General features: G+C 40.0%; 1 long non-coding RNA gene across 1 annotated transcript in view; it reads right to left on the bottom strand.

Annotated features, from left to right (window-relative positions):
• Positions 1-19,626: 19,626 nt before the first annotated feature.
• Positions 19,627-20,714, bottom strand: part of LOC145722866 (uncharacterized) — a 2,694-nt gene continuing 1,606 nt past the window's right edge. The window contains exon 3 of the long non-coding RNA XR_014147441.1: positions 19,627-20,247. This is a non-coding gene — a long non-coding RNA (uncharacterized LOC145722866). The remainder of the gene's footprint in view (positions 20,248-20,714) is intronic.

Here is a 20,714-nt window from a genome sequence, read left to right as displayed (position 1 = left end):
ACTGTTGTTTTTCATTATAAATTTTATACTATTTGACTCTACAGTATATATATATATATCTGTATTAAATTTAAAAAATAAAATATGAATTTAAAATTTCTGTTTCTATAATAATTTGAAAAATTTGATTTTATAATGCCACCATTCAATCCACAAGCAATGAACCCACATTTAAGCATATTCTATCATACCTGGGAAAAAAGAAATTCAGTGAATGGATGGTGTTTACAGCTAGGGCTGGCTTTAATGATTTGATTTCCCTTGGCTCTGATAAAATACAATGGCTTTGCTGGAATTGACCCATTTTACCCTTCATCTCAGCTAACTTTTCTTCAGCCACCCTTAAACAAGAAGAAACAGCTGTTGGGAGTCTAAGTAAATGTAACTTTAATTTTGATTTCTTTCCAAACTCTACATTTAACCTGGATGAGTGAGTGAAATGTTGATGGATCATCACATTCTCATGTTATAATTTATGTTCATGTCAGGCCAGCGAACACTGTTCATACATCAATGTGTCAGGTATTGTCACCTTAATAGAGTAAACAATTAAAAAGAAGAATTGTAACAACCATTTTAATGGGTTTCTCGTTCATTTATTTCATAGAAAAAAACTAAAACTGTTTTGTGAAAATAAACTACCCATACTTCGCCCCGTCTTTCTTTTTAAAGTGATCCATCAACCAGACCATAACAAGTGTTTAATAAATCTATTTTATTCCCTTTATTTTAATAGGAAAATTAGAGAATGGATCCAAGTAGAGAAAAGGCCATTGTCTGGGTTCTTATGATCTCTTCTCCACAGGTCACAGATTTTCAAAGTTCTTAAAATTACACATTATTAAAAATGAACTGGGTTCCTTTTTCCAAATAAGATAACACACCACCTCCCTCAAGTGGTCAATTGGATTAGTTTTCTGTTTCCAAAGCTGACTTGGTTTATTTCCAAGAACTGTAGAGCCATGTATAATGGCTGGCCTGAATAGATTCTTTTCCTTGAACAAATTATTTGGCCTTTGGAGTGAAGGAGGCAGATTACGTTGAATTGTGCTGATATTTTAACTTCTCTAGGTCAAGATAAAAAGATGCTTACCCAGGGCTAGCAGTTGTTCATGATACTTGCCAGCTGAGGGTTGCCCTCCCTCCAGACCTCTCCTTTTCTGCTTAACCAAACTCCATCATCTCTAGTTACTTAAGGTCTTATACCATTTTTTTATTCACTCAAGTAGAGGTGCTAATTCCTGCTTCCTGAATAAATGGGCCTTTCAGTGATTATACACCACCTAGCAAAACTTGTTTAGTGATGTTATTTCCTAACTAAAACTAAATAGTTTTAAAAATGTTTCCTCAGTTAATCTGATTGGGAAAGGGGAAAGAAAGGAGACCGAGGCTGTCTTTCTGATGAGCAACAGTGAGCAAATTCTCATGAATATCTACAGTCAAATCATTTAGTACCAAAACTTCAATTCAGGAGACACATATAAAAGTCACTGCTCTAAGTTATTAGGCTAATTTCAGTTCTAACAATCCCCCAGAATAAAATATGCCAACAAGGATGTCTGTGGGGTATTAACTTGAATAAAAATATCTGAGTCGATGTTACCACTTAGTTACCATCCAAAAACATGAACATTGCTGTTCTTGTTTTTGGATGGTAACTAAGTGAAATTCTTTTTCTATTATGTTCACTCCTCGGGCTTCTGGAAGGATTGAAAGGAACCCTGAAACAGTCAGTCTGGGAGTCAGGTATAAGAGTGGACACAACTGAATAGAGTTTTGTTGCCTTTATTGTCTAAATAATGCTTAACCAAAGTTTTCAAATCGATTTACATAAACTAGCAATCAGCTAAATCTGTTTTTTGAGGGCCTTTCTAAGCTTTTTCTCTTTGGGCCCCAATCACGAGATAAACTAACTCCCACTACAAAAACAGTAAGCCTCTCTGGTATTTTGGCTCCTCAACTGACTTCTCCATTAAGCCAAAAACCCAGGAATGGAAAAATGTCCACACATGCACATGAAATTTACCAAACCTATGTTAAAAAAAAAAAAAAAAAGAGCCAAGTATGTAGGAGTAGAACAGAGAGGATCCTGAACACTCTAATCCCAAAATAGACCAAGCCATACCAAGGTCTCATTCTTCTCTACCTCGGTCTACTTCTAAAAAAATTGCACCAATTATTCTTGAGTGGAAGACCTGGGTTCATTCTTGCCACAACGCTATGAGTTTGAGACAGTAGCGTTGACAGACACAGGAAAAGTAGTCTAAGATATAAAATATTGATATATTGATATGTGTCCCTACTGAATGAAGGTATGTGTGAATATCACAATTATACAGTTTGAAACCAGCCTGGGAAAGCTGCAGCACCCTTGCACATGATGGACTCCTTTTGACACCGTGTTCTGGAAGGAATCACTTATCTGTGCTCCCATCACCACCACCAAGAAAGGATGTGGTTGGGGCCCCCTGGGGCTTTATTCATCTCATTCACTCTGTTTCTCACTCTCGTGTTTCTCAATTTGCTCTTGTTCTCTCACTATTTCTTTCCTTCTGAAAACCCAAGAAACACAATTATAGCTTGAAAGTTGCAAGGCTAGCTTTACCTTTCACCCACAAAGAACTAAAAGGCAGGACCGTATATCAGATACGCCATGAGTTCTCAGAATGCTCTCACTACTCTTATACGTGGCCAACTACCAACAGGTGAGGCTATACACTGAAGAGGAGGAAATCCCTTTAGCTAGATAAAACTTTAATGGAAGAGTTTTGACTCCTACACAAGAGATTTGTGATAATCAAAGGGACTGAATATTGTCCCTATTTTATAAGAAGGAAACTTCATTTATATTAACTTCCAGGGAACAAATATCTTGGTTTACTTCTTTGTGTAAAGTGCTATAAAGGAAAGTGTGGTTGAGGATAGTATTGCTTTAGGGGCTTGGGGTTGAGACAAACACCAGCGTTTTCCTCATTATATGGGTAGAATGCCATAATGAAGTTTCCATATTTTGGTAAATTGAAGGTCATGGCAGCCAAACAGATGTCAGGAAGTACAGATTCAAAATTCACACCCTAAAATGTCTAGGGGCTTTTTTGTGGCCGTCCTGAGGTTTAACCAGCAAAGACTCTAGATGTGTGTGAAATGAGACCATTTCTTTGTTTTCTGTGACTCAGACACTTCTGGGTTTGGAGTCCCAGTAGTAAAGAACTGAATGTTGTGGCCTATTCCCTCATCCAGGACCCACCAACGCCATTCCTAAGGGTAGCCTATGGGGAACAAGAGACAGTGGGAGTGAGGGGTACAGAAGGTGAGGCAGGAAAATGCATTGCCTAGGCCAGTGCTCCAAATTTAACTTCCTGATTCTGGGTGGTTGTGGGGATCTGAGATCTGCATGTTTCACAAGTCCCCAGGACCACATTTTGAGTGGTGAGGACCGTGGATCAGAGCTTCTACACTCCCTACTGAGAGAATAATTACCCCACCCACACAGTCCCAGGTAGAACTTTGCTCCGATTCTTCTCTGATATTCTCCTGAGCCAGAGAAAGAGTCCACAGTGACACACTAATCCCTTCGGCAGCATACCAAGGACCAGATGCATAGCCAGAAATTCTGCTGGGTTCCAGGATGGGTGTTTGAGAAAAGAGACAGAATGAACAATGAACTCCTTGCTTCACTGCTTGAGGCCACACAGTCTCTCCAACACATTGGGGAATGCTGGGTTCCTTTGGTTTTCCTGAAAACAGCTGCCGACGCTAGCCTTGTGTTTAGAGTCAGATTTAAAATCCACCCACAGCCTATTCTTTTTAAAGCAGCAAATCATGAATTTGACTTTCTATATGCTTCTCATCCGTGGGGTCTGGTCACCAGTTGACTCCTCATAGGGGGTTTGCCCCCGATGCCTTGCAGTCTCTGCAGATGAAATTCAAGAATTCTCTGGTAACTGTAGCAGGACAACTCCTCAGACCAATGACTTTCCAAATAACCTCCTCATTCCTCTCGTGTTCAAAGAATGGGAAAGAATTCCAGAGAGCTATGTGAGGGTGAACAAGGGCCAGAATTGTCATTTATATCTATGACCTGACAGAAAGGTGGAAATGGAGAGAATGTTATTCAATGCTTTCTTTTTCCCCACTGTCCTAATCTCTCCTCAAGAATGTTTTGCCAAGACAAATAATATATTTTACCTGAAGCATCTCCCACTGAAACTTCTTTGCCATAAACAGGCACTTCAAACTTAATGAGAGATGGAGAACTCTTTTACTAGACTGTAATCTCCTTGAAGGCAGGAATTGTTACCTCATTTACTGCTATATCTTCAGCACCCAGAACAGTGCCTGGCACACAGCAGGTGTTCAAAAAATACCTATTGGTAGTTAGCCAACCATAAGATTAGTGAAGGTACTGTGAGAATTCATGGTGTATCATACATATACCTACATACTGCACACATGCTTATAAGATCCAGCTCACCTCCTGCCAGCTTTCTCTGACTCTGCTCACATTTTATCAACTCCCTTCTCTTCTGCACAGATTTAGTTCCTCCATAGTGTCCTCAACTCTCCTATATCCTTCCTTTGTTCTACATTTTCCCTGATCTTACATATATCAGAGACAAATTTGCAGGACAAGTTTAGAAAAAGTGTAGAGTTATGGCACCACTATCCTTTCTAAGGACACTATGTATGGCCACTGAAGGAACCTTCATCTGCAGCAGGACAAACTAAATTTAAAGACTGACTTCAGCAAAACAAACAAACACCTCACTGATTCAGTCTACCCATTCCCAACGTTGATGAAACCATAAGAAATCAAACTTTGTCTCAGCAAAGTTACTGCTTTATGTACATAATACCCACAATTACATAGTCTCATCTATTTTGTTAAAATAGGATTTTTCCAAATTATATCCTTTCCCAGAATCTGACAGACTCCAGTTATGCCCCAGCTCAGAACCACTTCTGTAACAGTGTTATAAGGAAGTCCCTGTTATATGTGAGGAATGTGACACTTCTATGATGTATTAGAGCAGAGAAATGATTGCAAATCACCCATTCTAAAAATGGGTTCCTCAGGGTACTCCCAGGCTGCCCATTCCCCTCTCTTCCCCACCTACAAAGGGCTGACATCTTTTTACAGTATCCCATGTTTTGGACTCTCCCTTTCACTCCACAAGTAAAATATACCTTTCCTGTGTGTGTCCTCTTCCTGCAGAGCTCTTTCCAAGAGCAAAATAATCCAATCTATTAGTCCATGAACAAAAAAGTATTTGGTCTTCTCAGACATCTATTTGCACATTGCCAATGACACTACCTAGAAGGAAGGGCACTAAAGATGGGACACTCAGGCCCTGTGGAATGGATATGTGGGGGGGACTGTATTGCTCATGCTTTTACTATCTTCAATAGCACAAGGTAGTGCTAGGTAGCTTTCCTTTTCTATCCCAAGTGCAAGGGGCTCCCCAACATGGGACAGCTCATCCTGATATGCCTGATAGGCTTCTTATTGGAGCAGACCTTCCCTGTTCAGACACAGTGTGAGTCAGAACACTGTTCATCCTCTCTGCCACCTCTTGGGCTAACAGTTCAGGCAACTCAATTATTTGAATCTGACGACCAGACAAAAATAAGCCTTTAGTTTCAAGTTTCGCTTCCATTATTTCATATTTCCCTCTACAATCTGGAAATAGAGGAAAAATCCCACCAGCCAGTGGGAAAACTTGTGAACTGGAGTAGTAGGTGGAGTTTTCACTAACCCACAACAAATTCCAAATACTCTCAGGAAAAATCACATTCTAACCAGCATCAAGCCTACTTTTGTTGTTCTTTAAATTTTCCACAGCACTAACAAGGGTATGAGAATTTTCGTAACTCTGGAGTATGTTCTAACTAAAGTGGTCACACCACAATTTAGCAATAGCCTCCAAAAAAAAAAAAAAAAAGGCACTAGAAGTAACTTCTATTAAATGTCATGAGAGTTTGTAGGTGCAGATCACTGGTTCAAACTAACTATATTTGCTATCTGTTGGCATATAGGCTGAATCAAAAGCTATGAATATGAATGTGGAAGGTGCTAATAATTCAGAACCACAAAGATTCCAGACCCATAAAGGTAATTTTTGCAAAGTCAGTCTTGTTGTTAAAATATATATTTATTTTAAGGTGAATATATATAAAGGTAAAGGTAAGATAAAGTTATCTGTTATTTTTTTATGGAGCTAAATTTTAACATCACATAACATACTTTCATCTGACACCATGGTTTCAAAGAGTAAGAAAGAGGGGCGCCTGGGTAGCTCAGTAGGTTAAGCGTCCAACTCTTGGTTTTGGCTCAGGTCATCATCTCATGGGTCATGGGATCAGCTTGGAACTTGGCAGGGAGCCTGCTTGGGGATTCTCTCCCTCTGCCCCTCCCCCCACGCACACACACATTCTCTCTCTCGCTCCTCATAAACAAATAAATCTTAAAAAAAAAAAAAAGAGTAAGAAAGATACAAAATGCCCTGAGGATTAAAGTAAGGAAAATGACTATTTCTGATTTGTTTGATTTCCAAGCTTAATCCATATTTCTGTACCACTCATCACTCAGTTATCCCCAATACCACCACCTCGTTCATCCAATCTCAATGGAACCCTGGGAAAGACATTTTCTATTTGAAAAGTTCTAAGAAAAGGGGAAAACTTGACACTTCTATTTAGCTTTAGAATACAGATTGTTTTCTTTAAAAATGAGGGGTGAGGTTCAAGAAATATTCTGGAACTTTTTTCTTCAAAATCAAATAAAATAGCCATACTAGAATGCCCCAATCAAGTTTTTGATGGGAAGCTTTTCTTTTAAATATTTATTTATTTATTTGAGAGAGAGAAAGAGAGTGCACGAACAAGCAGGTGGGAGAGGTGGGGCGGGGGGAGAGAGAATCCTCAAGCAGACTCCCTGCTGAGTATAGAGCCCAACATCAGGCTCCAGCCCAGGACCCTGAGATCATGACCTGAGCCAAAATCAAGAGTCAGCTGCTTAACCAACTGAGCCACCCAGGTGCCCGGGATAGGAAGCTTTTCAACTTCAACTTCCTCCCATTTACAAAAGACTTAAGAAAGCTGAGGAGATGTATCAAACATTGTAAAAAATAGATACCTTGTTAATAAGAAAAAATATATCAGTTAGTAATTTATCTATAAAAAATGCATAATAATAGAATGGCTCAAAGAAGTTATCACAAAGATACCATACGTAGGTAGCAGGTGTGAGTAGGTCAGAGATGGGAGCACAAGGGACAAAAAGTAGTACAATAGGGAAAAGTGTTTCAATAAAAGAGAGAGAATGCAATCAGAGAGGAAGTTTCCTCTTCACAATTCTGACCAGGGCTAGAATAATTTTGGAGGACATATTTGTTGAGTCTTCATGTAATGCTGAGCAATGTGTAAAGAAAGAATCACATACCTTCTAGAGACTCTCGGCAGACCTGATGAAATGAAGCCACGGCCTATCCTCGACTAAAGATTCTGCACAGGGTTTCTGCTACACAGTGGGAAAGACAGATGTCCAGCCAGACTGATGTTTCTCTGCTCACATAACTTCTTGGACTAACACTCAAGTAACAGACCAAGGTGACATCTTATTCTAAATATCTCTCTTCTTCGATGTGACACCTCAGAAACCCCCCACAATGACAGAATTTTGGCTCCTCAGCTAAACTTAATGATGCAGAAATAATTCAAGACATAGAAACTGAGAAAAGAAAGTGCTATACTAAGCAAAAAAACGTTTTGTTTAAGTAAAATACATTTTTTCTTTATTTTAATCAAGTAATTCAATCACTCCAAAAATGTAATCATTTGTTTGTATTCTCATTGGTACTGGAGAAAAAAAATTTAACCTTAAAAAAAAAAAAAGCAAATCTTTAATCTTTAAAGACACAGTTTCTTAAGGTCTGACTTGAAAAACTGTAACATAAAAGAATTTCCCCATAATGGTATTGTCACATCATCTACTCTTGTGACAAACTGTTCTTTGACTATTCCTTCCCCAGTTCTCAAAATAAAGATACTATAATGGAAGTTTTAGAAAAAACATCTGTTGGTTTCAATTTTTCTTAAATCAGCTGCAGTTCAACAACCTGAAATAATTAAAAATAAATTGGAACTTAATGTTTGGTAACTCAATCATAGCATGTGGCTAATTGTGCTCACCCAGTCAACACAAGCACCAGGTTACGATGAAATGAAACCATCCTGCTAAAATATCCACCCCCCAACTCCCCAGGACTCTCAGGATGCGATGTCATATCTATCACTCGCCAGGGGTTACTTCCTTCTTGTTACCACAAACACTCCCATTGCCAGAAGTCTGAGTGAGACTTGAGAAAAAAAAAATTATTTTTTTCCCAGAATGCAATAAAAATACATACAGTCACCTTCAATAATTATCTCTTCACACCTTTATCCTCCCCAGAATAGTTTTTGTGGATTTAAGTAGGTAAAACCAAATAGTTTTGACTTCCTCTCTTTCCACGGTAATGATTCACCTTACATCCAGAAGAAAGCAATGCTGATAGCATCAGAAAAGGAGGTAAAAGGTCAAGTAGTATACCTGAGTGGTTCTCAGTCCACTCATTAAAAATTACTTAGGACATGAAAAAAAATACCATCCCTGGAGCTTCTCAATCAGTTGTTCTAAGGGAGGACCCCAAGTCACTGGCATTTTATCAAAGATTTTGGGATGATTTACTATGGCATGTGAGAAAGGCAGCTTTCACTTTATTTTTTCACTTACTTTCACTTATTAAAATAAGTTTTCAACTATGTTCAACAAAATTAAAGCTGGAAAAAATCTTAGAGATCATCTAGTTTGTGCTTCTCGAACTTTGGTAAGCACACAAAGCACCCGGGGATCTTGTAAAAACTGTAGATTCTATGTCTAGAAAGGTGAGGGAAAGACCTGAGCTAATTTAGTCCTAACAAGCTCTCAGCTGACTTCGATGTGGCTGGTCTAAGGACCAGACTTTGACCAGCAAGAAAGTTCTTTCCACTTAGCTGTGACAGAATAAGAAACTGAGATCCAGAGACACTCTTCCTTAAGATAAGACAGCCAGCAAATGAACAAAATGGCACCAGAACCTACATAATGACTTCTAGTCCAGCAGCTACTACATGGAAGAAAACTTTATTTCTTAAAAAAAAAAAAAAATTAATAAAAATATTCTAATTTTCTATAGAAAACTGGGGGGGGGACTAGACTTTGTTATAATGGGATTTTGGCAATTTAGAATATAAAAACTGATTTACAGTGTGTGGTTATTATAAAGAAATTAGGGAGATCACTATGATTTACCAGTAAGAGTCCATTTTGTGTTCATTTGTTTGTTTGTTTGTTTGTATGCAGGAGGCATAAATATATGGTAAGAGAATAAAACAAACTGAACAGAAGAGAGAAATAAACAGACCACGTACAATAGCACATGAAGGCACCAAGAGGGAGAAAAGGAAACAATAACAGGAAATAAAAGAGGCCAGGCTGACAAAAGAAAAATAGGAATAAAAGCAGAGAGCTAGAAAATTAAACACAGATTCTAGAATAAAAGGAAAACATAGCAGCATAGAAGGAAAAAAAAAAAAGGAAAACCCAATGGGATAGAAGGATTCCTGGAAAAAGACCATATAAAATAAATCATAAGAAAATAGCAATCATGGGAAGGAGGGGCACTTAAGAATCAGACACACAAATATGTATAGAAAAATATTTGTCTTACTTGGTATTAAAAACCAGAAAAGAGGTTGTATTTCATTTGTCATGGTTTTTATATTTTTTCTGATTATATTTTCAAAATAACAAAAATTCCAATTTCTCCATAACCAACCGGAACCTGAAAGATGGGCATGGTCTTGGGCAAGGAAGCAAGAACTCCTCTGGAAGAAGAAATCCTTTAGGTAAAGAAGTTGAAGAGAGGACAAGGACTCACTAAATCCAAAAGCATTCCACTTTTCTTACCCAGAAACTTTCTTGCCTAGCCAGGTGGCCATATGTTTTACCATAGTTCAGTATATTGTCTCCTTGGAAGCCATAGTTCCAGCTTAACAAACTGCTCCAGGCACTCAAGACCAACAGTACTGGCCTTCTCTGGAAAACATCTCCCCTTGACATGTATCTATGGAAATAAATACATACTGCCTACTGGTGCTGCCCATTCTGTCAGTCTTTCAGACACGGACAACTCTGAACCCAGTTATTGTCAGAAGTACTCAGGTTGTGGTTCTCGGAAAGTCCATTTATTTACTTATTTTCACCAGCCATTTCCATTCCCTGGCTATGGCTCATTTCCAAACAAAAACAAAAACAAAACTTGGAACCTCAAGGAAGAAAATTAAAATTGTTGAAGCTTGCTTTCCTATATCAGACATTGCAAATTCCAGTGCCTACCAGGACAGGGAAGGTCATGTCCATGAGTCAAGCTGGTCTACGTTAATAAGAACACGTGCCTCCATCTGAACGTGGCCCCGTGCACCCAGCTCCAGTGTGTTCTGTCATGTAGAAATGCAGGCCCAGTGCTGTCCCAGGTACCTGTTTTACAAGAGATACAAGAAATGCAGATTCTTATGGGCAATCTCCTGATTTCTAAATGTTGATAACGCGTTCAACTTTCTGTTGCTGTTGTTCTGTTGCTGTTGTTCTGAAAGAACTGTTTGCAATCTTGTTTTAGATCCTGCTTTTTCTTTAAGGAAGATGGAAAGTTATCTGAGGGGATCAAAAGGTAAAGGGGTGGGCCTGATGGTATGAGACAAGTGGACTCACCACAAGTATACCGCCCCCCAAAAAAAGCAAGAATGTTTTGCACTTTTAGAAGACATCTTTGCCTCCTAGGAAAGTGATATGATGGCAATTCTCATGTGAAGGTCCACACGATCAGTAGCATACTACAGGTAACCTCCCTGCTAGCACTTGTTCTTGTATCTCTACACACTGGGAGCCTTTTCTTTCCTTCCACCTGTCATTCATGACATTTACAAGAATAAGTTTGGTTCTTGGATTTTGACTTGAAATCCCCTGGGTGAACCCTTTCTCCTAGGAGTCAAAGCCTGATGAAGAAGCCACAGAGAAGAGCTCAGGACCCTGGCCCAGGTTCTAACTATGCAGATTGCCTGGGAGGGGCAAGACTGCCAATGGAGGGGGATTTCCACAGCCTCATTATTCAGCATTAATCTTCACTGATAGAGAGATATGTTTCTTCACATGATAATCTGCTCCTAGAGTGTCCTGAATGCCCTGCTGTGGCTGACTATCATAAGGCCCATGTCAGTCTTCCAAAACACATCTGAAACCATCCAGGACACATTCCAGCTGTAAATGGGAGGCACTGACCCAAGTCCAAACAAAAATAAAAATCATCCAAAACCTCCTTTCTTTCCAACATCACAGGCCTCTGAATGATATGTTTATATTCTCCCAGGCTGGAGTTCTTCCAGACAGGGCTGGAAACCAAAGTTACAGTGAATATCTCTGCTGATTGATTACAAATCAGTAAACCTACCTGGAAACACATGTCTGAGGTAGGAGGAAGAAGCGTGGCCTATAAGCATATGAAGGCTAAGAAACACATTTTTGTGCTGATCACTTGCATAAATTTAAGAAACATTAATGATTAAACACAGACACACGCACAAACATCACCTTCTCAAAATTCATTGATTTCCACATTTTGTTTTTCATTTAGGCTGTCCACAGAAGCACAAATTAGTGGTTTAAGAACTAAAATAATGAGTTTACCAGGTGGTGGCTGCCAAGGTATACCATAAGCGGATAAAAACTCCATCTTTTGACTCACCTTGGTTTATACCTTTGTTTGAAAATTTTGCTTGAAGGAAATTGCCTGAGTCACTTTCCTATCAACCAGTTACTTCTGTTACGCTTCACCTAAAAGAAATCTGTTGGTTGGAGATGGAGGTGACGTTGTAATTATCATTTGTCATTAACAAACCTTTTATAGTTCTCAGGAGAAGGACACCAAGCAGGGGTTTCTGCTGTGTTCAGGTTAGGATTAAGACATGACAGTCTAGTCATGTCTGTGGGGGGTGGTAGCAGAAGGGTCAGGAGAAAAGGAAGTGGTTCTGCCAAGAGTACATTTGACTAATGAGCCTCCTGGAAAAAGTTTATACAGAGGGAATTGAGAAGAAACGGAGCTCAGCGGTCCCATGAACAGCAGGTAGAACAGTGCTCAGGCGCATAGCCTGTCCATTGCTGAGTTAGCTGTTATTTCTTAGCTCTCCATCACTACTCTGGTTTCTGTCTAGCCCCCTGTGGCCTGGGGCATGAGTTCTACAAAGATGGTGGCTCTTCTTTCAGGTGAATAAGTTGTTTCATACACACGCACACACACATAATTCTGAGACACATCGAGTGAGATACAAAGGTGTGAAAAATAAATTTTCCCCAACGAAGAACAGCATGCCATTGAAATACTCACAGGCCAGTGGGCCTCAGTAATAACTAAACTCTCCCCCAAAAATGTATAATAGCTTTTTGTTAATTGAATTATATATCCCAAAAGATATGTTGAAGTCATAACCCCTGCTACCTGTGAATGTGCCCTTATTTGGAAATAGGGTTTTGTAGATGTAATTAAGATGTAAATTATGGTAAGGACATACTGGACTAGGACAGGCCCTGAATCCAGTATGACTATTGTCCTCGTTAGAGAGAAGAGACACAGAGAAGAACACAAAGGAACGACACCACATGACAGTAGAGATGGAGACTGGGGTGATACAGCTTCAAGCCAAGGAGCAGATGGCCACCACCTGACAGTAGGAAAAGGCAGGGACGCCCCCTCCTTCCAGGTTTCAGAGGAAGCACAGTCTGGCCTACATTTGGATTTCTAGCCTCCAGAATTGTAAGATGATGAATTTCCATTATTTTAAGCCATCCAGTTTGTAGTTCTTTGTTATGGCAGTCCGAGGTAACTAATATACAAATCAAAACCAATAAAAGTTGATTCCTCCTTCATATGACAGTTGAAGGTGGGTCTTCCTAGTTGACAGGATCCAAGCTCCTTCCATCTTATGGCTCTGCCATTTGCTAGGCCAGATGCCAACAAACTACAGCCTGTCCCCCACCCCCCTGCTTTTTTTTTTTTTTTTTGAAGTATAGTTCACACACAATGTTACATTAGTTTCAGGTAATTTAACAGGTTTATACATTATGCTATGTTCACCACAAGTGTAGCTACCATCTGTCTGGTTACAATATCATTGCCTGCATTCCCATGCCTCTTTTTAAAAATAACCTTTAATGGGAACACAGGGCAATGTATGCATTTACCCACTGTTTATGGCTATTCTTGCACAACAGCTGAATTGAGTACTTGGAACAGGGACCGTCTGACCCTCAAGACCTAACATATTTACAGTCTTGCTCTCTCCAGAAGAAATTTATAGATCTCTGCCCCAGAGCATCATCATCATTGGCATCTAACCAGCATAATGGGAAAGAGAATATGGAAGGGGCAATGCAATTCTTCTCAGCAATGGCCCATATCACTCCCAAACAGCTAGCATTGTCTAGAAATTAGTTACATGGCTCACACAAATTGCAAGGATGACTGAGAAATGCAATAGATTGATATAGCCAGGAGGAAGAGAAAATGGGTATTTGGGGGGAACAATTGGCAGACTCTGCCCCTGGGCATCAATAAAAGGTGTCACCTACATCAAGGCAGTGGCAGCAGCCATGAAGGGCCACCTACACGGGGTTTCATGGAGTCCAGAAGCTTTAAAGAAGACATCACCAAAGGGAGTCAAAGCCAGTATGGGCATCAAGGGAAGAAACAGAAAGATGCCCCATTGTAGCTGAGAATGCGGTTTTCCAGAGCATAGAGGCCATACTCCCTGGGGAGTTTCAATAGTAACTGATGAGAGAGAGAGGCCTTTCTGGGGAGAAGTTCCACAATAGCAGGTGGGGGATAAAGCCAGAGAAATTGTTTTCTTCCAATGCAACTGTGGCTCTGCATTTGCTCCAAGCTTGATGTAGCCTTGACAACCTGGTTTATACCAAATATATAAATAAGTAAAACACATTAAGAAGTTTCAAAAAATTATAGTACCATTTGGGAAGACTCATCTCCAATTTACCCACTGTTTTCTGAATCTTGCCTATATATTAAGGATCCAGAGTATAAAAGTAGCCCTAAAGAATATATGATATAGGGGCGCCTGGGTGGCTCAGTCGTTAAGCGTCTGCCTTCGGCTCAGGTCATGATCCCAGGGTCCTGGGATCGAGCCCCGCATCGGGCTCCCTGCTCCGCGGGAAGCCTGCTTCTCCCTCTCCCGCTCCTCCTGCTTGTGTTCCCTCTCTCGTTGTCTCTCTATCTGTCAGATAAATAAATAAAATCTTTAAAAAAAAAAAAAGAATATATGATATAATCAACTTAGGCGCTAAACATCAACAATTTCTTCAACAATTGCTAAGATCATTAAAAAACAATCAGATACCATGTGCCTCCTAATCATATAGTCTAACCCTCATTTGCCTGTAGTTTTCCCCCATCTTTCCCAGACCCTCTTAATCCATGGAGTTCATTGTTCCAAGAAAAGAGCAACACTCAGCCAAGAACAGCAATCATCAATCAGCTTACAGTTTTACAATACAAGATTTTACATCCATAGCAAGACTATTGCCTGAATGCTAAGGCTTTTGATTTAGCAGGAGCCAGGCTTTCTTGAGAAAGAAAAGGGCTTTACTGAAACTTCCCAACGCTGAGCATTTTGCATATAAAAGCCAAACCCAAAGGACTCAGATCAATAGTTAAATGCCCTAGAGTAGAAAAGAAAGATGATAGGACCACAGTCATTTCCTTGAGGACAGGAACATTTCTGTGCTAGAGTAAATAGCAAGAGGAAGAGAGGGACAAGGTATCAGATATGAGGGGTCTACTTCTCTCCTCTCAACTCAGGGTTCCAATCTCAGGGACAGAGAGGACAGTCAACAAGAGAAGCACCCACATAGGTTTAGGAGCATCTGAGGGTCCATTGTTGATGATCTGCTTGCCTGGGCAGAGATGAGCCCATCACAAACCTTCCTGAGAAGTTCTGCATTTGGAACAGCACAGCATCCAAAATGGCAGCAGGAGGAGATATGAAATAGTCTCCACAGCTAAGGAAGGTGCCTGGGTGTGAGCTGAAGGACCAGCCCCACAGAGGTTCACACACTCCAGTGAGGTGTGGAGAATGAAACCAAAAGTCCTCGTGGACTCTAGTGGGTAACGTAGAGGTGTTCAGAACCTGAGTCCAAAAGAGACCTGCAACATTGATGAGGAGTCTCAAAATCAAAGGTACACAAGCATCAGTTATAGAAATCAGCAGGATGCTAAAAAGACGAGTCATGTACTAGGACCAGGCAAGCCAGGCAACAGCATGGTGAGATCAACAGGGCTCAGGAGGACAGCAAATAAATCACAGCCAAGCCCCATGCCACTGCTTCGATTGGACCTCCCACCTCGCTCCCAGATGCCACTGAGGGAAATGGAAAGAAATGCTCCTAGATGCCCTTTACTGAAAAGTGACCAACCTTTGAAATGATAGGTAACTAAGATATTTAATTATTGCTAAAAAAAAAAATTATTGGATCAAATTGAGGTTACTGGGCTGGAAGAAATTAAGTTCCCGCCTCTAGGCAGAGAGGGGCCTGAAGAGTAAAACTGAGACTGATTCTAAAGAAAAAAAAAAAAAAAGTCATATTTCTGCCTTCCGAAATTATGTATAAATTTCAATCTGCTACAATAGATAAAACTTTTCCATACTTGGGTTAAAGCTGTCACCTGTCAAAAAGTCACTTCACCTACTCTTTAAACTTGCACTACACAAGCACACACAGGCACAAGCTTTGCTACCTTCTAGCACTGATATCTGACACTCTCCGGACAACAACACGATCATAAAATACGCTAAGACAATGTAATATGACACTTACAGGAATTTTTAATCTCCCAAGTTTTAGAATTCCATGTGTGAGATAACAATACATCACAAAAGTTGAAAGCTCATCTGACAAGTGGAAAGATCTGGTTTTATTTAAAATTCCAAAATTTGATTCCAAAATGAGGGGGCTCTTAAAAAGAGGCAGACATCCAGAGAAAGGTTTAATTGCCAGGAATCTAAGAGTGGCGTTAACTCTTGCCTCGTGCTAGTGGTACCAATGTGGAATAAACATGCTTGGCATCTGCCAGGCTGTCTCAAAGACATGAGACCTCATATGGGAGCTCCAGTGTCATCGAAGTGAGAATGACTCACTGACAGTAGCCCAGCCTGGGTATGTCATTGGAAAAGGATTTCTGGTCGCACATCAGGTCTTTTCAGCCCCCCCCACACACATGGTTAACAATCATCGTCAGCACATCATTTAAAAATACAATGTGCAAAACATGCAATGTGGAATACAATGCTGAAAAAGTTAAATTAGACATTAATAAGACTGAGGTGGTGAGTGGATGCAGACTGACAATTTGAGTGGTCTTTTCCCACTCTATTATCTGTGATGTGGTTGTGTGCAGATTTGGTTTAACAAGTTTATAAACAAATCAATCTGCCCTTAGCAACTAAGAGATTAACCCAGCTAAATAAAGAAAGCACAACCACTAAGAATGTTTCCTAGTGTTTTTTAAAGAAAGGCTTAAAGTAACAGTATCTTCTTAGTTCTATTTTTATATTATAATTGATAGTATAATGTGTATATTTTAATCTTATATCAAGTGTAAGTACATGATCAAAACATGGATTTACTCTTGTAGGAATTTTGGAACTAAATAAAATACCTCAGACTAAAGCCAGATCAGACATCATTTCAGTTTATTTCAATGTCAAGAGTTTCGCCTCTTGGTTCCCACAAATTAGCAACATTTGGACTAAAACACACTTTAGGGAAATGTTTAAATGTTTTATGTTTTATGTTTTATATGTAAATTTGTTTTATTCTTCTTAAATAAAGAGTTATTAGCCCTTCTAAAATGAAATCAGTTGTCCCAATAGGGTCTGTCTAAATCTCATAAATGTTACAGCCTTAAAGAAAAAACATTCACGAACTCTCATCTGGTATTTCCAAAATATAATACTATTCAACAGTTGAATAGATTCCCAACGCTTCCAATTAATATGCTGCAGATCTTTGATAGGTACCTATATTTTTAGCAACATCTAGCTTTGTGAACAGCATCTAGCATCTTTCCCTCCATTTTGCAGATGAAGCACCTAAGAATCTGAGAAATCCAGTAACATTCTTTGGATCAGAACTAGGCTTAGACTCCAGGTCTTTGGAAACCGGTGGAGGGCCCCTGTACCTCTTCCACAGCCGCCTAGGGTACAATTCCTACACTAAACTTTACTATTTGAGTTATAATAGCAGTGACCAAGGAAGGGCAAAAAGTGAATGCATTAAGACAACAAATCAAGACTGAGATCGAAACAATACCTAAATCAACACAACTGCAGTTTTCTCTCCTGAGACTACTGTACAGAACCTAAAGTTTTGGGGGCCAACATTGGAAAGAATATATAAAAACAACGAAGGCTCCAGCTCCACTCCACACTTTAGCCTGAGAAATAGTTGTTCTCCTTTCTTTGGTAAAGTATTCAACCCTGGAAAAACAGTTAATACCACTCTCTATTCATTGTAATCTCTTAATTCCCATTGTCTTCTTCAAGCCTGAGGCATGTGTGTCTCAGTAATCCTTCCATTTAATAACCATAATCTGCAATCTCTCCTCCTAATGCCAGTAATCCTTGGATTCTACTCAGGGCGGAGGGCAGTAACTTCCCAAGTCAATGTCTTGTCTTTTCTTCAAACACATTATCAAGTTAAAGACAATTCTCTTTGGCCATCAGAGGGTGAAGTGCATTTGTGTCCATTGTCCTCTTCCTCATTACACATTTTCTTTAAATGGTTTCAAAAATTGTAAGCACGCTGATTGATTTTTTTTTCCAGCCACTTGATGAAATGCATTAATCCAAAATAAGCCAGCACAGCACAACCTAATTCGCATTTCAGAAAGTCATAAAGTTTCATTCAACAAGCAGTTTTAAACTTTTCTGTGTGGAGATACACACTCTGCTGCCACCCTTACCTCGCTTGTCCCCCAGAAAAAGAAAGAGAAAACAAAACAAACAAAACCAGAACACATGGTGCCTGCAACAGGAAGAAAAAAAAAAAAAGATGCTTTAATGAGAAAGGGTTATAAGAGTGAATAAAAGAGTAGGAGAAGAAAGAAGATAGTAGACAAAAGTGGTCATTTTTTTCAAGAAACTGAAGAAGGGTATTAAGAATGTGGGAAACATAACACTAGGACAGAGAGAGGGTGAGCTGCTTCCATGACACCGTCTAACCTACCTTGGTCATCTACATTTGGCTCTACCCTGACCTCTTAGTCTAAGGTAATAATTATAACAAGAAAGTTGGCAATTTCATGTCAGATGTAGAAGAAAGTAAATACTGAAGTTCCTTGAGAGAAAGAAAGAAAGTAAAAAAAGAAAGAGAGAGAGAGGGAGGAAGGAAGGAAGGAAGGAAGGAAGGAAGGAAAAGAAAAAAATGTTAAAACCAAATAACTAAGGATCAAGAACGTTTTGTTCTTATTTTAAACCCTCAACTTACTTGCTAAGGGATCTTCGGCAAATCCCATGACAACTGAAGTCTCATAAATAAGATGGGAAATTATGTAGTTCTTTCTCAAAGGCTTCTGAGGTATTTTAATTAGTAATTTAAAAGTACCAGGGCATGGGGCACCTGGGTGGCTCACTTGGTTAAGCGTCAAACTCCTGGTTTCGGCTCAGGTCCTGATCTCAGGATCCTGAGATACAGTTTTCCATAGGGCTCGTCGCTCAGGGCGGAGACTGCTTAAGACTCCCTCCCTCTGCCCCTCCCCCCTCCACCCTGTGCTCTTTCTCTCTCTCAAATAAATAAATCTTTAAAAAAAAAGTACCAGTGCCAACCCAAAGCGTTCCATATATTCACCATATATGAAAGCCTATTTAAATGCTAAGAAAGAGGAAAATAACCCTAATGTATAGACAAATGCCACAAGGGAAAATAAATAATAGTTCAAAGTTCAGTGGGTAGAAAATGAGAACTAATGATTGTGATGCATTCAAGTGCCTCCTTGACAAATCAGTTGTTTTGTAATACAGATTCTGGCTCTGGCAATAGCCACATCACTCAAAGTGCCCAAAGGGGAAAACGGACCTACAACCTAAGGGAGCTAAAGTGACAACTAATCTTTGTAAGGCACGGGTTGCATGGGCCAGATTCCAAAAGCTGAACTTCCCTTCCTAGAAGATTGCTGGTGACCAAGTGAGAACCCTAAGCTATCAGAGCACGTGTGAATCGGGAAAGGAGCAAAAATTCGGAAATAACAGCATGCAGCATACGTAATGACCACCAAAAGGCTCGTTTTTATGTTTTTGTGTTTTGTTTTGTTTTTTTCGCCATGCTAAGGTTCTGCTTATTTGTGAGGCGGGGAGGAAGTGCAGTGAGCACAAATAAATCCAAGCTTTTAAGCTTGTTTTCTGGACTTTATACATGATAGAGAAACCTTATATTGATAAGTGTTACTTGAGCACCTACTATTAACCAGATTCTATGCTGGCCACCACAGAACCAGCAATGAACAAAACGGAGTCCACACTCACATCTGTGTGGTATGGGATACGGAGATTAATAAGTTGTGATAAGGGTTATAAAGAGCATAGAAACAAAACACCTGAAGAGAAACAAGAGTCTTACTTGGGAAGTGAGGGCTGGGTTTTTCAACACCGTAAGATGCATGCAAGCGAAAACTACAAAATATAACCACGAACCCACGACAGCCGCCCTTTACCACTTCAGAAGAAATAGCAAGAGCCATTTCTGAATCACCTAGTCCCTTGTCTGAGGTCACAACTGGCATTTCGGGTGGGACAATTCTCCAGTCGTACCGTCCAGAACGCCACAAAACATTTGGTATCCATGGCCCCTGCCTCCCAAATCTAGCAGCACCTCCTCAGCCCAGTCACTGTGACCATCCAGTTGCCCCGTCCACTTTACAAACCTCCTTAGGGAAGGCGCCCCACTCTCCCCCAGAGAACCACTCCCTTTTATGCCCTTTTTCTACACTTGTGCTTAAGCAATAGGAGCATCAGGGAACTAAGGCCTTGGAAAGAGCAGACTTACCTTCAGTTTGATAAAGGCTTTAATCCCAGCTCTACCATTTATCATTAGGCAAGTTAGTGACGCACCTGTAAATATAGGTGATAATGTACACTTCAGAGGATGACTATCAGGATGGTATTAAATGATGCAGGTGTAAGGCCTCACAGAGGTCTAACCCAATGTGGATGCCCAGTGAGATTATCTCAATAAAGTTACAAAAGAAGAAAAGGAAGAAAGAATGTTCCTTAGCGGGCGCCTGGGTGGCTCAGTTGGTTAAGTGACTGCCTTCGGCTCAGGTCATGATCCTGGAGTCCTGGGATCGAGTCCCGCATCGGGCTCCCTGCTCAGCAGGGAGTCTGCTTCTCCCTCTGACCCTCTCATGTGCTGTCTCTCTCACTCTCTCTCTCTCTCAAATAAATAAATAAAATCTTAAGAAGAAAAAAAAAGAATGTTCCTTAGCAAAGTAATTCTCTTAGAAGATGACAAATTCTGTAATTACGGGGTAGGTACAAAAGTGCTAAAGAGGGCGCCTGGGTGGCTCAGTTGGTTAAGC

Source organism: Leptonychotes weddellii, chromosome 8 (genome assembly GCF_054177405.1).
Source record: "Leptonychotes weddellii isolate Sample4059 chromosome 8, ASM5417740v2, whole genome shotgun sequence".
NCBI lineage: Eukaryota > Metazoa > Chordata > Mammalia > Carnivora > Phocidae > Leptonychotes > Leptonychotes weddellii.
This window is presented reverse-complemented; position numbering and strand designations above follow the sequence as displayed.